Below are 15,737 nucleotides of genomic sequence, written 5' to 3' on the forward strand. Positions count from 1 at the left end.
GGGAAAAGAGGTGACATGATAATGCTATGTAAATGCATATCAGGAAAGGAGAAAATAGACATAAATGATTACTTAACATATGGAGAAGCATCAGCAAGAGGACACTGCAAAAAACTGCATAAGAAGAGAGGTGATAAAGACGTAAGGAAATTCAGTTTCCCAAACAGAGCAATTGATCAATGGAATGCACTACCGAATGAAATAGTGTGTGCTAAAACAATTCACAAATTTAAGGATATGTACGATAAATATGGTTTAAGACACGGGACAGTACGAGCTTGACTCATTCCTGTAAAAATACAATTAGGTAAGAACAATTAGGTAAGGTAAGAACACACACACACACACACACACACACACACACACACACACACACACACACACACACACACACACACACACACACACACACACACAGGGGTACACTGACTATCACATCCCCTTACCTCCACTCAACCACCCACCACTGCATCTGACATGTGTATGGAGCTGAAGAAAAATTCCCAGGCGAACGAAGCACGATTTCTTCAATAACTTATATCCCCGAACATGTTCGCTACTTCCTCAGGCGTGTTAATATAATTGGTTGTTGAGAGGAAGTGGAGGAACAAGCAGAAAAATTATCAGAAATGGTCAGTTCTGAATGCTTGCTCTTTCTCCAGGAATAATTTCGTCATTATTAATTTCTTTAGTGCGATTTTCTTTTTCACGGTGGATATCGACGAAATGGAAAGCCCGAATGAGATTTCGTGTGTATGGATTTAAAAAATGTTACCTCCCAAATTGCTTTTAATCTTCTATATCATTTTCATCCGTGAGTTTCGATTCCCCACTGACTTTCTTTTTGTCAGACGCATACGAGGAATGTCATCCAAAGTCCTCCTTTTTGCACTTTTTTACGCGGAAAAATCTGGTAGACGTGTAAGATAAAGCTGTCAGCTTTCAATGGTAGTTCTTCGTCCGATATGAAATTCATTCTTGTTACATAAATTACCCACTGACCTCGAAATGGGGGGCACCAGTTAAGCGTGAGAGGAGCGGAAAAGAGTTACATTAGAAGGGCATGTAAAGTAATGTGGAGAGACAGATAAATCAATGAGGAAATTAAGGAAGGATGTGATGTTGATGTAGATGTTCTGATAAATGTTAGAAAATGTAACCTGAGATGGCTTGGTGATGTGGTGTGAATGAACAATAAGAAACTGATGGGAAGAGACTGTAAATGAGTGCAAGGAGGGAAGAGAAGAGGAGCAAACAGAATGACATGGAAACACTCGGTGAAAAGTTTCATGAGTGTTATTAGGTGGAGGGAGAATAGCTTGACTGCAGATGACGAGGTGACCTCTAGGCGATTATTGAGGCCAGTACTTCTGTGATTAAGGCGTGTGGCTAAAGAATTATGGGTAATTAAATGAAAGCTGAAGCTATAGGCGTCCACACTCGAAAGTCAGGAATGTTTTACTGCGGTAAAGCTTACTAATGCTATTTTAGCATCCTAATGATTTGTGTAATCACTTGTGGCTTTAAATAATGGTGATAATCCAATTTTGGTTTAGAGTAAAACTGTTTTTGCATTATGATAGTAAATTTTGGGAAAATCCAATTAAATAATAGTATCCACTACACTTCCTCCATCTTTCCAGTGATGACCATAAGTCAGTTGAAACTGTAACAATTTCTGAGGTAACTATGTACAGATGCTTTTCTCCCTTATTGGCTTTTTTACCAATACGGTGGAGGATTTTGAGAAAGGCCACTAAATTTGTTCGTATTGCTTTACCTAAAGTTTCCAGCAATGCACACCAGTCCAGTGCAACATAATGTGTCCGACATAACACAGTTTGCGTGCTCACATAGGCAAGCTTTTACTTTTTCAGCAGTATGATGAATTTTAAATGAATTCACTTAACAGACACCTTTTAGTTTCCCATAACTTTTCTAAGAACATGCATAAATCCCCACTAACTTAAGTAGTCTTTGAATCAACACACCTGCGGTGTTGTGCGTGATGTGGGCATCCACACCCAACTTCATGTCTAATAACGTTCTCAATAACTCACTTCACTTGCTAGCTTGAGCACCTAGCTGTTTGAGACAGTGGCCTTCCTCTAAATTCACCGCCATGGAAAAAAAAAAAAAAAATCTAACTGAGAATCAAGACTTGGAAACAATTAAAGCTACAGACGATCTACACACATCGTTGAAAAGCTTATGAGAAAGTTCTGATAGTTACTCAACTGGGCCTTCTCAAAATTTACCATCATACTGCTGACGAAGCCAAAAAAAGCCAAACGCAACACGAAATGTGTTATCTCGAAAATTAATAATGCTGCAGCGGATCTGTACACGTCATTTGACAGTTCCTGAAAAGTATAATAGGTCTTTGTGATTCTTCTGAAAAAATGCCACAGTATTGCTGGAAAAAGTCAAAAGCAGCAAATTTAGTACGATAAGTACTTTGTTTTGGAAACTGCTGTAGCTACAACGGACCTACACACATCGCTGGAAAGCTAATGGAGTTGAAACCTAATAAATGCCTCCTTATTGGCCTTGTTCAAAATTAGTCACTTTTTGCAGGAAATCGTGAAGGTGCAAAATTAAGCAACCAAAGCATTGTTATTCGGAATTTATCAAAGGTGTACTGTATATCGATGGACAGGTTATGGGAAAATAGTAGATGTTACATTTTTTTCCTAAAAAATTCAGCGTATACTTTACACTTTTTTCAGCTATATTTAGTAGCATCAGTACGCTTGCTAGGTGGGACACATTCCATACCTAAAAAGCGTGACGTGTATAACTTCATTTACGGATACAGTATTCAGCGAAACAATAGGTTGGATGACGTAAAGTATATCGTCCATGTTACACAGTGTTTCCGATTTTATTTTTTTTGCTTAATAAATCATACGTCTCAGAAAGGAGAAAAGTATATGGCAAGTTTTTGAAGGCGTAGAGCAGCGAATTTCCTGTCCAAAAATGTTTTATTTTTCATTTCGTCCACATAACTCTTTGCAGTGGTTTTCTCCCCGTTACACTTCATGTGAGATAGAAGACAATGGCTTGATTTTAATCCTCTCACGGTTGTTTTCCTTTAGCAATTTACTTCAACCAGCACTGGACAACACTATTCAACAAAGACAGTATAAATGGCTGAGAATGTTATCACTTAATGATGGGGAAAACTGTATTTCAGTTAACATCATATTATTTTTATCTAGCTGGGGTAAATCATAGAAGACTGAGAGTGTCAGTGAACAGTGGTCAGTCTGCTAATGTACTCTTCGTCCACTGTCGACGGGAGATATATATTTACTCACCTGGCAGAAGATACAGCCTGGAGTGTAATAAATACAGTGGAACCCTACACATGTATGTTTCACGATTTTTGTTCTCGACGATGTATGCCTGATAAACACATAATTATTAAAAAATTCTGTGTGTGTGTGTGTGTGTGTGTGTGTGTGTGTGTGTGTGTGTGTGTGTGTGTGTGTGTGCGCGCAATCTATAGTATTACAAGAGTGAAGAAATTATGTTATTTCCATGGCATAGAACGTTGTCACTTTTCATCAGTTCGATTTTTTCGGTTGTACTTGGCTGAATATGCAATAGGAGTTTTGCAGTGATTTAGATTTAATTAACATCTTCATTACCAGGAGACTCTCCTTATTAGACTGAAAACGTTAGAGGCTGCAAGAAAAAAAAAAAAAAAAAAAAAAAAAACGTCCTGGCGTGGACTCTTCAGACGCTGCCTCATGATGGGCAGGGTCTTGTGTTGGTATTTCATTTGTGTTGCTTAACTTCCTGTGTGTTGCGTGATTGGCCACTCGTTTGTGATATTTTGCTGTGTGTGTGTGTAGAGGGGGGGTCAGTTTGTGGGTGGTGTTTGTGTGAATGTGTAGATAGAGGATGTGTTTAGGACGATAATTATGTTATACAGAGTGTGAGATTTGTTACTTCTTCTTCCGTGAATGCTTTTATTGATCTTGTGCCTCTGTTTTGGGAGCTTTTCGGGTGATTTTTGTGTTTGCATGTTACTTCTAATTGTTTTGTATTGCATATCATTAGGGCTGATTTATTGTAGCGTCCATGGTTTATAAACACACACACACACACACACACACACACACAAAATTGGCTTCACTTCTAAGTACTACACCGAGTTGTGGCATTTTGGTAGATGTGGCACCACTGTTTGTTTACATCGTCGAATTAAAAAGCGAATGAGTTGGAGGAACCCCGGTATAATGGTCAGATATTGACAACTACATTACAGTGATCTGTGTAGTGCTTATAATATATAAAACATGTAATGTAATTGAACATGTGCCTGTAAAATGAGCTTAATTTAATGCGATGGTGCTGGGACCAATCAGGGAGTTGGATGCTTCGCTGCGGATGTTCAGGGGCACTGTTAGTCTGAAGCTGGCCTTGCTTTACTGATTCAGACGCGTGCCAAAAGAAGACTTGCCAAGGGCGACATATACTGGAGGATGAACATATTCATTGTATCTATCTATCTACCTATCTATCAGTCTCTCTCTCTCTCTCTCTCTCTCTCTCTCTCTCTCTCTCTCTCTCTCTCTCTCTGTATCTATATCTATCTATCTATCTATCTATTAGTACATCACGTGGAGCTATGTTGAAAATTATGAGATTCTACGGTATACCAGAAATGTTTGTAAATATTGTTAGAAGCCTGCATGAAGGTACTTTTTGTAAGGTAATGGTGGGTGGTTATTTGAGTGATCCATTTGAAGTTTGTTCAGGCGTGAATCAAGGAGGAGTTCTTTCGCCATTCCTGTTTGTTTTGGTTATAGATTATGTTATGAGAATGGTTCTAAAGAGAACAGGTGCAGGAATTAACTGGAAAAAATATAAGAAGCTCATAGATTTGGACTATGATGATATTGTACTGATTTGCGGAAGTATTTACGAGATGCAAAGGGTGCTTGATTGTCTGGTGGAGGAAGGAGAAAAAATGGGATTGGTAATAAATTGTGGAAAGACTGAAATTATTAATATGAACGTGGAGAACCAAATCGATTGTGTAACTGGGAATAATGTGGTGAAGAATGTAGAAAACTTTAAATATCTGGGAACGATTGTATCATCTAATGGATCATTAAACAATGAAATTGAGGAGAGGATTAGACAGGCTTGGCGAGCAGTTGGAATGTTTAAATCTGTTTGGAATAATAATATGCTTTCGGTACATACTAAAGTGAAAATTTACAAGTCCATGGTTAGACCAATTTTAATTTACGGGCATGAGTCATGGTACAGTACAATTGCAACAGATCAGAAAGTATTAGGATTTGAGAATAAAATACTGAGAAGGATTCCTGGGGTAAAGTGGCAAGACAAAGTTACAAATGCAAGAGTAAGGGATATTACGAGAGTGGAACCAGTTAATGAATATGTGAGACTGTCTCCCTGGAAGTGGCTGGGGCACATATACAGAAAAGAAGGTAGTTTAATACAGGATGTGCCAGAGTGGACTGCTAGAGGAAGAAGAGGTAGATGTAGGCAGAGGGAAACTTGGTTGAGGGCAATGAAAAAAGAAGCAGGAGAGGAGTGTTGGTGGGACCTGAAGGAGATGGCAATAGACAAATATTGGTGGAGAGAGTTCATTGAGGCCCTATGCATCCCGTGGAGTGCCACGGGAAATGATTGATTGATTGATAATATCATGGTTATCGATCTGTCAACCATTTCTGAAGTTGCTTACCACTACACACGACAATGCCAAATGGTTTCAGTTGCCTGGTGCTATAGTGTAATGTTCTATCCAAGTCTGTTAATTAAATATTGTAATGAATTTGAGTGTCTACAGATACTTGATTACAGTTTTATACCTTGATATTTACTAGATTCATGACATAGCACACATATTGGCTTGCTGGAACTGAATTGTCAGAGCACAATAACGCAGTACGGTGGTGTTAACGGGTTAGAGATGAAAGTAAGGGAGATATGTGGAGGGAAGCGTAGTCTGTTAGGTACTGTAAGAGCTGATCAAGGAGTGCTGAAATGGTCTGATCATGTGGAATTCATGGATAATAGGACTGGTGAAATGGATATAAGAATCACAGGTGGAGGGCACAACAGACAGAGGAAGAACAAGGGGATGGAAGAATACAGAGACAAGCTTTGTGTGGCGCAAGTTTTTCAGGTGTTATGAATTTGGCGGCACTAGCCACAGAAGGACTTGACCGATACGGCAGTGCTTTCTTAACCCCTAAACCGCAGGCTTGTTTTGATTTGACTTACGGCTCCCGCGGGCATATTTGCGTTCCAGCAGACTCTCTAAAAATATTTGCCAAAAATCAGTTATTAGCCCTAGAATATTAAAATTACATATGCATATGGCACATACCTTCAGCTTTCTCCTGGGATGTTTGTTGAGCCTTCGTCGAGTACCGTAGGACTTGTGGAGACCTCTGAAGTTGGGTAACGAAGTCTCCACTTTACACTTCCCGACAACCCATAATATGATTACCAAAGCCTGATATTATCACTAGAAACACTATTTTATAATTCTCAAATAGTTTGGAATCCATACTCCAAAAAAAAAAAAAAAACACTGTGACAGCAATGAAAATTACGAGGGCGTATGACCTTCCCACTTGCGATCGTTCGCCGCTGGTGTTCTGTCATTTATTATTCATAAAACCTCTCACACTTTATATTTCTATTACTATATAACACTTATATATATCTACAGTCTTTATCCATAAGTTTCCTTCAGTAATAGTAGTTTATTGTCACTGTAGGCATTCAATTTCTCTTTCAGTAAAATACGTAGCATTCACTTTCTCGTCCTGTATACTAGCGTTGAGAGTGAATGTCACTCTCACCTTCACTTTCATAACTCATAGTATTCATACATGCTAGAGTGAAACTTTCACTTTCATTACTCCTAGTATATATACTCGTATTCTTATAATAATACTCATTTACATTTCTATTTACATTCTCTATTTTATTTATATTATTTACATTTCTATTTTATTTACACTGTGTTAGGCACTGTCACATGCAGTAACTTATAAAACTATTTTCCATTGTTCACTTATATTTACATTCATTGCTTTCACTTGCTGTTTACACATTATTTACAATTCCACTTGCACTGTTTTACTCACCAGAAAGATCGTAGTCACTCTCTATCATTTGTCTGCCCTTTACCTCTTTCCACACGAGGTTTAGTAGGGGGTAGAGGTCACAGGGCCCTTTGCATGGGGCTAAAAAACAACGGAATTTGACAGGCGCGAATCCGACATACTTTCACCTTGAAAGACAACATTAAACTGATACTGGTGGCCTGCCTAGGGGGAGTGCAATACTGCCAACATCAGCCTTGTGACAGCTGTTAATATATACTGTAGCTATGAAATGATTGGCAGGAAATCTAAACAATACATAATAAATTAGGTAGTTCCAGGTGAATGTAAATATCACTTAGGCTTCTCCCTTCCCTCCTTATATATATTTTTATTACGAGAATTGATTATACGGCATATTTCAAGGGGAAATAAACAGCGAAAATTAGCGAATGAGTGCACGTGAGGTGTTGTCAGGTGATAATTAGCCAATTCCAGGTGTATGGCACTATCACTTACCTTATTTCTTTTTTGTATATATTATTTGGTATAAGAATAGGGCATAGGGCTTATTTCAGTGGATGAAATCAGTGGAAAATTCCAGGGAAGATTTTACTTAGTGTAGAATACAGTGTGGTGGCCTGCAATAATTTGTTCCAGGTGAATGTAAATATCGCTTAGGCTTCTCCCTTCCTTTCTTATATATATTTTTATTACAAGAATAGATTATACGGCATATTTCAAGGGGAAATAAACAGTGAAAATTAGCGAACGAGTGCACATGAGGTGTTGTCAGGTGATAATTAGCCAATTCCAGGTGTATGGCACTCTCACTTACTTTATTTCTTTTTTGTATATATTATTTGGTATAAGAATAGGGAATAGGGCTTATTTCAATGGATGAAATCAGTGGAAAATGCCAGGGAAGATTTACTTAACGTAGCATGGCCGGGCAGGCGAGAGGAGAGGGTAATGGAGGGAAGGTAGGGAGGGGAGTCAAGAACGGGGAGAAATGGCTAAATTGTCAACAATGGATGGGAGTACAGATGAGATTAGGAGTGCTGACTAGTGTTGGACATTAGCAGTACTGATAGATGATACAAGCCACCACTAGAAAGCCCGGGCGAATTCAAAATAACACGGAATCACAAAAGTGATGTCCCGCAGTATGATCCCTTCCTCCTAAGCGTCACAAAAGTGACGCCCCACGGTTAAGGGGTTAAGAACACTGTTATACTTTTCTCCACCGTTATGCTTTTTCCCCAGTGTGGAACAATTTTATAGGCAACTTCACTTCCTTGTCTTACCAAAACCACACTCCGGGCATTGTTCCTGCATAATAGTTTCTATATATTTATAGATATATATATATATATATATATATATATATATATATATATATATATATATATATATATATATATATTTATATATATATATATATATATATTAGATAGATGGATAGACAGATAGGTAGGTAGGTAGGTAGATATATAGATAGATATACTGATAGATAGATAGATAGATAGACATATATAGATACAGAGAGAGAGAGAGAGGGAGTGAGACTGATAGGTAGATAGATAGATACAATGAATATGTTCATCCTCCAGTATATGTCGCCCTTGGCAAGTCTTCTTTTGGCACGCGTCTGAATCAGTAAAGCAAGGCCAGCTTCAGACTATAGTGTTCCTCCTCGTAACATAGGGTTTGGGTGGAGTCACCCCCTCCCTACACTATTGCCATGTTTCCTAACCCTACGATGTATAACGCCTGTGGTTTGTGTAGTAGGAATGATACATAAACATAACTCATACTAATATAACTGTAATGAAAGTGCTGACATGTATCAAGGAAGAATAAAACTATTCTGCATACTATATTATACGATAATAGAGAAACGTGGCATAAAAATTTGGCAGTGTTGCTCTAAAAATATTCTAATTATTATTTACTTCCCCAACACTTCTAACATTGCTAATTAATTTAGCAAGTATAATTGCAAGAAAATTTGAAGGGATAAAAGTGGGAAGAGGCGATCCTTTCATAATTAAAATAAATATATCAAACAGCTCTGGGGTGGCAGCACTCACGCGACACGTGTTTGTGTGTACGCTGTGGGAGGTCACCAACCCCTACAGGATTTAGGCCTATTGGGGAAACCTCTATAAAAAACGCGCCGTGACTTTTACCTCAAGGGTGGTGCGGAAATAAAGTCAAAATTATAATCCATACATAAAAATGGAAGTAAAAAACCATGGATGACACATAACAAAATCTAGCGAGAGAGAGAGAGAGAGAGAGAGAGAGAGAGAGAGAGAGAGAGAGAGAGAGAGAGAGAGAAATAATAATAATAATAATAATAATAATAAAACTTTATTTCCACTAAACAGTGGGTATTCTTATACATTATACAGTAGTACAGCATACAGTATGAAAGTTCTATACACAATATAATACAAGTTGATACATATGGTGGAGAATAGTGACAGAGAGGTAAATGGTTTAAAAGGTGTGGGGACACTTAGGTTAAAAATAGATCAATTAAGGGATTTAGGAACGAAGGCAGTGGGAAGGATTAAGACAGATGGGATTGTAAGATTAGGGAGTTTGAGCAATAGGGTAGAATGTATGCTCTCAATAAAAGTATAGCAATTATCAACGGCTAATTATTATACAGGTGTTGATGGTGGGGGTCTATATTTATAGGAGGTGTTGGTGGTGGAGGTATAGCGGGTGTTGTTGATGGGGGTGTTGTTGGGGGTAGGGGTATAGGGGGTGTTGGTGGCAGGGGTATAGGGGGTATTAGAAAAACGGAGATCACAAGAGGGAAACAGTGTCAAGGTCATCGCTGATGGAGAGGTCAGCTCGGAAACGTGGCAACAGTGCAGGGAGGGGGTGACTCCACCAAAACCCTACGTTTCGATCTGTCAGACTATAACAGTGCCCCTGAACATCCGCAGCGAAGCATCCAACTCCCTGATTGGTCCCAGCACCATCGCATTAAATTAAGCTCATTTTACAGGCACATGTTCAATTACATTACATGTTTTATATATTATAAGCACTACACAGATCACTGTAATGTAGTTGTCAATATCTGACCATTATACCGGGGTTCCTCCAACTCATTCGCTTTTTAATTCGACGATGTAAACAAACACAGTGGTGCCACATCTACCAAGATGCCACAATTCGGTGTAGTACTTAGAAGTGAAGCCAATTTTGTGTGTGTGTGTGTGTGTGTGTGTGTGTGTGTGTGTGTGTGTGTGTTTATAAACCATGGACGCTACAATAAATCAGCCCTAATGATATGCAATACAAAACAATTAGAAGTAACATGCAAACACAAGAATCACCCGAAAAGCTCCCAAAACAGAGGCACAAGATCAATAAAAGCACTCACGGAAGAAGAAGTAACAAATCTCACACTCTGTATAACATAATTATCGTCCTAAACACATCCTCTATCTACACATTCACACAAACACCACCCACAAACTGACCCCCCCTCTACACACACACAGCCAAATATCACAAACGAGTGGCCAATCACGCAACACACAGGAAGTTAAGCAACACAAATGAAATACCAACACAAGACCCTGCCCATCATGAGGCAGCGTCTGAAGAGTCCACGCCAGGACTTTTTTTTTTTTTTTTTCATTTTCTTGCAGCCTCTAACGTTTTCAGTCTAATAAGGAGAGTCTCCTGGTAATGAAGATGTTAATTAATCTAAATCACTGCAAAACTCCTATTGCATATTCAGCCAAGTACAACCGAAAAAATCGAACTGATGAAAAGTGACAACGTCCTATGCCATGGAAATAACATAATTTCTTCACTCTTGTAATACTATAGATCGCGCGCGCACACACACACACACACACACACACACACACACACACACACACACACACACACACACACACAGAATTTTTTAATAATTATGTGTTTATCAGGCATACATCGTCGAGAACAAAAATCGTGAAACATACATGTGAAGGGTCCCACTGTATTTATTACACTCCAGGCTGTATCTTCTGCCAGGTGAGTAAATATATATCTCCCATCGACAGTGGACGAAGAGTACATTAGCAGACTGACCACTGTTCACTGACACTCTCAGTCTTCTACGATTTACCCCAGCTAGATAAAAATAATATGATGTTAACTGAAATACAGTTTTCCCCATCATTAAGTGATAACATTCTCAGCCATTTATACTCAGTCTTTGTTGAATAGTGTTGTCCAGTGCTGGTTGAAGTAAATTGCTAAAGGAAAACAACCGTGAGAGGATTAAAATCAAGCCATTGTCTTCTATCTCACATGAAGTGTAACGGGGAGAAAACCACTGCAAAGAGTTATGTGAACGAAATGAAAAATAAAACATTTTTGGACAGGAAATTCGCTGCTCTACGCCTTCAAAAACTTACCATATATTTTTCTCCTTTCTGAGACGTATGATTTATTAAGCAAAAAAAAAGTCAATCAGAAACACTGTGTAACATGGACGATATACTTTACGTCATCCAACCTATTGTTTCGCTGAATACTGTATCCGCAAATGAAGTTATACACGTCACGCTTTTTAGGTATGGAATGTGTCCCACCTAGCAAGCGTACTGATGCTACTAAATATAGCTGAAAAAAGTGTAAAGTATATGCTGAATTTTTTAGGAAAAAAATGTAACATCTACTATTTTCCCATAACCTGTCCATCGATATACAGTACACCTTTGATAAATTCCGAATAACAATGCTTTGGTTGCTTAATTTTGCACCTTCACGATTTCCTGCAAAAAGTGACTAATTTTGAACAAGGCCAATAAGGAGGCATTTATTAGGTTTCAACTCCATTAGCTTTCCAGCGATGTGTGTAGGTCCGTTGTAGCTACAGCAGTTTCCAAAACAAAGTACTTATCGTACTAAATTTGCTGCTTTTGACTTTTTCCAGCAATACTGTGGCATTTTTTCAGAAGAATCACAAAGACCTATTATACTTTTCAGGAACTGTCAAATGACGTGTACAGATCCGCTGCAGCATTATTAATTTTCGAGATAACACATTTCGTGTTGCGTTTGGCTTTTTTTGGCTTCGTCAGCAGTATGATGGTAAATTTTGAGAAGGCCCAGTTGAGTAACTATCAGAACTTTCTCATAAGCTTTTCAACGATGTGTGTAGATCGTCTGTAGCTTTAATTGTTTCCAAGTCTTGATTCTCAGTTAGATTTTTTTTGTTTTTTTGCATGGCGGTGAATTTAGAGGAAGGCCACTGTCTCAAACAGCTAGGTGCTCAAGCTAGCGAGTGAAGTGAGTTATTGAGAACGTTATTAGACATGAAGTTGGGTGTGGATGCCCACATCACGCACAACACCGCAGGTGTGTTGATTCAGAGACTGCTTAAGTTAGTGGGGATTTATGCATGTTCTTAGAAAAGTTATGGGAAACTAAAAGGTGTCTGTTAAGTGAATTCATTTAAAATTCATCATACTGCTGAAAAAGTAAAAGCTTGCCTATGTGAGCACGCAAACTGTGTTATGTCGGACACATTATGTTGCACTGGACTGGTGTGCATTGCTGGAAACTTTAGGTAAAGCAATACGAACAAATTTAGTGGCCTTTCTCAAAATCCTCCACCGTATTGGTAAAAAAGCCAATAAGGGAGAAAAGCATCTGCACATAGTTACCTCAGAAATTCTTATAGTTTCAACTGACTTATGGTCATCACTGGAAAGATGGAGGAAGTGTAGTGGATACTATTATTTAACCCCTTAACCCCTTCTTTACCGAAATTGTGTTTTGATGTACTCCCGTACATCGCCAGTAAACACCCGTGAGACACCGGAACCGCTATCGTTGTACGCTGGTACACCCTCTAATGAATGGCAGCTTATGGGCCTCAGGGTAGCCCGGTAAGGCTGTTTCTGAGGACCTCGTGTTAGCAACAGCTCTGTGTTTTGACGACAAAGACTGTGACAAAGTTCTGACGAATTCTGACATCATAAGATACGTCATGACTGAGTTGCGGTGGCACCAATGGCTTGCTCACTCATCCGTGATGTAACCTCTTTTAGACCAATCATTATTTTATTTATAATTTCTACTACAGATATCGTACTATGTTTTCTGCTGACATACGGTAAAATTTACACCCCTTGCCCTGCCTGAGAGTCAGTTACCACGCACTTGACCACGAGAGAGGGTGTACAGGATATTTTTCTCTCATGGCATCTCTGGCAAATTCCGATAGTGACGAGTTTATTCCTCATGAGGTTACTTATTCAGATGTATCAGATGATGATGCAGCAGTGTCTGTTGTGTCAGTAGATGACTGTGATCCTGAAAATGATAGCGAAGTTGCTGTGAGTGAGGAAGGAGGAGGAAAATAGTAGGGAGCTTAGTGACGCTGCACTCTCGGCAACAAGTGGGTCAAGGTCGCCATCACCATCACGTGTGTCCACATACTTCATGCTTAGCTTACAAGGTAAATAAATAAGCCATCCATCTGTGCAGGACATTTTTTTCAAGCCAGTTTGTACAGTAGTTACCTGGGTAACAGTACTTTAGCATAAGATATGTAAACTTATATACCGTAATGATTTATTTAATAATATTTTTTTATTACCAACATCATGCTGGGTTTATGTGATCATCAGTATACAAACAAATAAAAAAGAGTGAATAGTTTCGACGTGGCAAAAAAAAAAATACACTACCCCTCACACTACGGGAGGGGGAGCTATCAGGTCGGTATGGGGGGTAAACGTAATGTTTACATTTGGGGGAGGGGTCGGTAAAGAAGGGGTTAACCGCAGGGCGTCACTTTCGTGACGCTCGACCACAATGGATCATACCACGGGGTGTCACTTTTGTGATTCTGTTATTTTGAATTATCCCGGGCTCTCAAGTGGTGGCTCGTATCATCTATCAGTACTGCCAATGTCCAACACTAGTCAGCACTCCAAATCTCATCTGTACTCCCATCCATTGTTGACAATTTAGCGATTTTACCCCCTTCATGACTCCCCTCCCTACCTGCCCTCCATTACCCTGTCCTCTCACCTCCCACGCCGCGCTGCGCTATGCAAATTTCCCCCGGATTTTTCCACAGATTTCATCCATTGAAATAAGCCCTATGCCCTATACTTATACAAAATAATGTATACAAAAAAAAAAACAGGTAAGTGATAGTGTTATACACCAGAAATTGGCTAATTATCACCTGACAAAACCTCACGTGCATTCATTCGCTACATTACCACGGTAATTTCCCCTTTGAATTATGCCTTGTAATCGATGTCTGTAATAAAAATATATATCAGAAAGGAAGGGAGAATCCTAATTGACATTTACATTCACCTGGAACTACCTATTTCTTTATGTATTGCCGAGATTTTCTACCTATAAAAAATTAGCATGTAAGTTAGTAGCAGTCAGCCTAAAGTGTCATTGTCAACCCTTCCCTTCTCAGATAAGCCGCGTTATTTAGTTCCTTGTCTTCCGCTGTAGAGAAACGATGTCGCACTCGTGCCCCGCCATTCCTGCCGCTTCTGCACCCATTGCAAAGGGCCCCGTGACCTCTACTCCTAAGAAAAGTAGTGAGGCAAGCTGGAAAGGCCTTAGTGACTCTGCAGTGGCACGCGAACTGGCAGAATTGTCCATGGTTATGATGGACAGTGACTTTGACGATTCGAGTGAATCTTGTGATGAGCCGGGTGAGGTTATCGTGCCACAAACAGCAACAACGAGTGCTAAAGTGTCTGAATTAGTGTCTAGCTCCAAGGGAAAGGAGCCTTTAGTGCAGCAAGGACAGGAATTTGGGAAGGGAGTGAAAAGGCGGCGTGTTAGCCCCAGAACAAAGCCCCCACGTGACCCAGCCCGCTATGAGTCATGAGTGCATTCACCTCCCCGTTCCCCAAGCCCCACTTCACTCATTTCTTCATCATCATCGGCTGAGTTATCTCCGGAGTCTTCATCGTCGGAGTCCCCACCAGCATCAACAGTGAAGGCAGGCCTTAGAGGTAGAGGTAAATCAAGGAGAGTGAAAAGTAGTGTAGCTAGTAGGGTAAGGGCTGCTAGTGCTGTACGGCAACCTAGGGTCAGTGCGAGTGACCTTGACCGAGATAAATCTGCCTCACAGCCAACCTCCACCACCACCACCACCACCCGCCCTACACTGCCACGACAGGGAATCCTGGACGCCTTCGCTTGGACGGGTCAGATTTTGTGCCAGAAAATATAATTTTTGATGAGAGCTCCTCAGGAGTTCAGCCTGCCTTCACTATGGACGAAAATGCTGAGTGTGTCGACTACCTTTTGGCCTTCCTAGATGACGAAGTCATGCAGCATATATGTGATCAGACCAACAGGTATGAATCACAACGTGCTGCAAGTGGTACAGGTGCAGCCAAGATGCAACAGTGGTCCATGCTGGGAGTGCAGGAGCTGTATGTGTTCTTTGCCCTCATGCTTCTCATGCCACACTCCAAGAAGCATGAGTTGGAAGAATACTGGTCCATGGACCCCTTACTACCCTCACCCACCTTCAATAAGTACATGGCCAGAGATCGCTTCCGGAACATCATGGGAAACCTGCACTTTGCCGACAACGATGTACCTTCCCAAACC

Source organism: Coenobita brevimanus, chromosome 99, assembly GCF_032717465.1.
Source record: "Coenobita brevimanus isolate Jiangsu-jjx chromosome 99, ASM3271746v2, whole genome shotgun sequence".
In the NCBI taxonomy this organism is placed as follows: domain Eukaryota; kingdom Metazoa; phylum Arthropoda; class Malacostraca; order Decapoda; family Coenobitidae; genus Coenobita; species Coenobita brevimanus.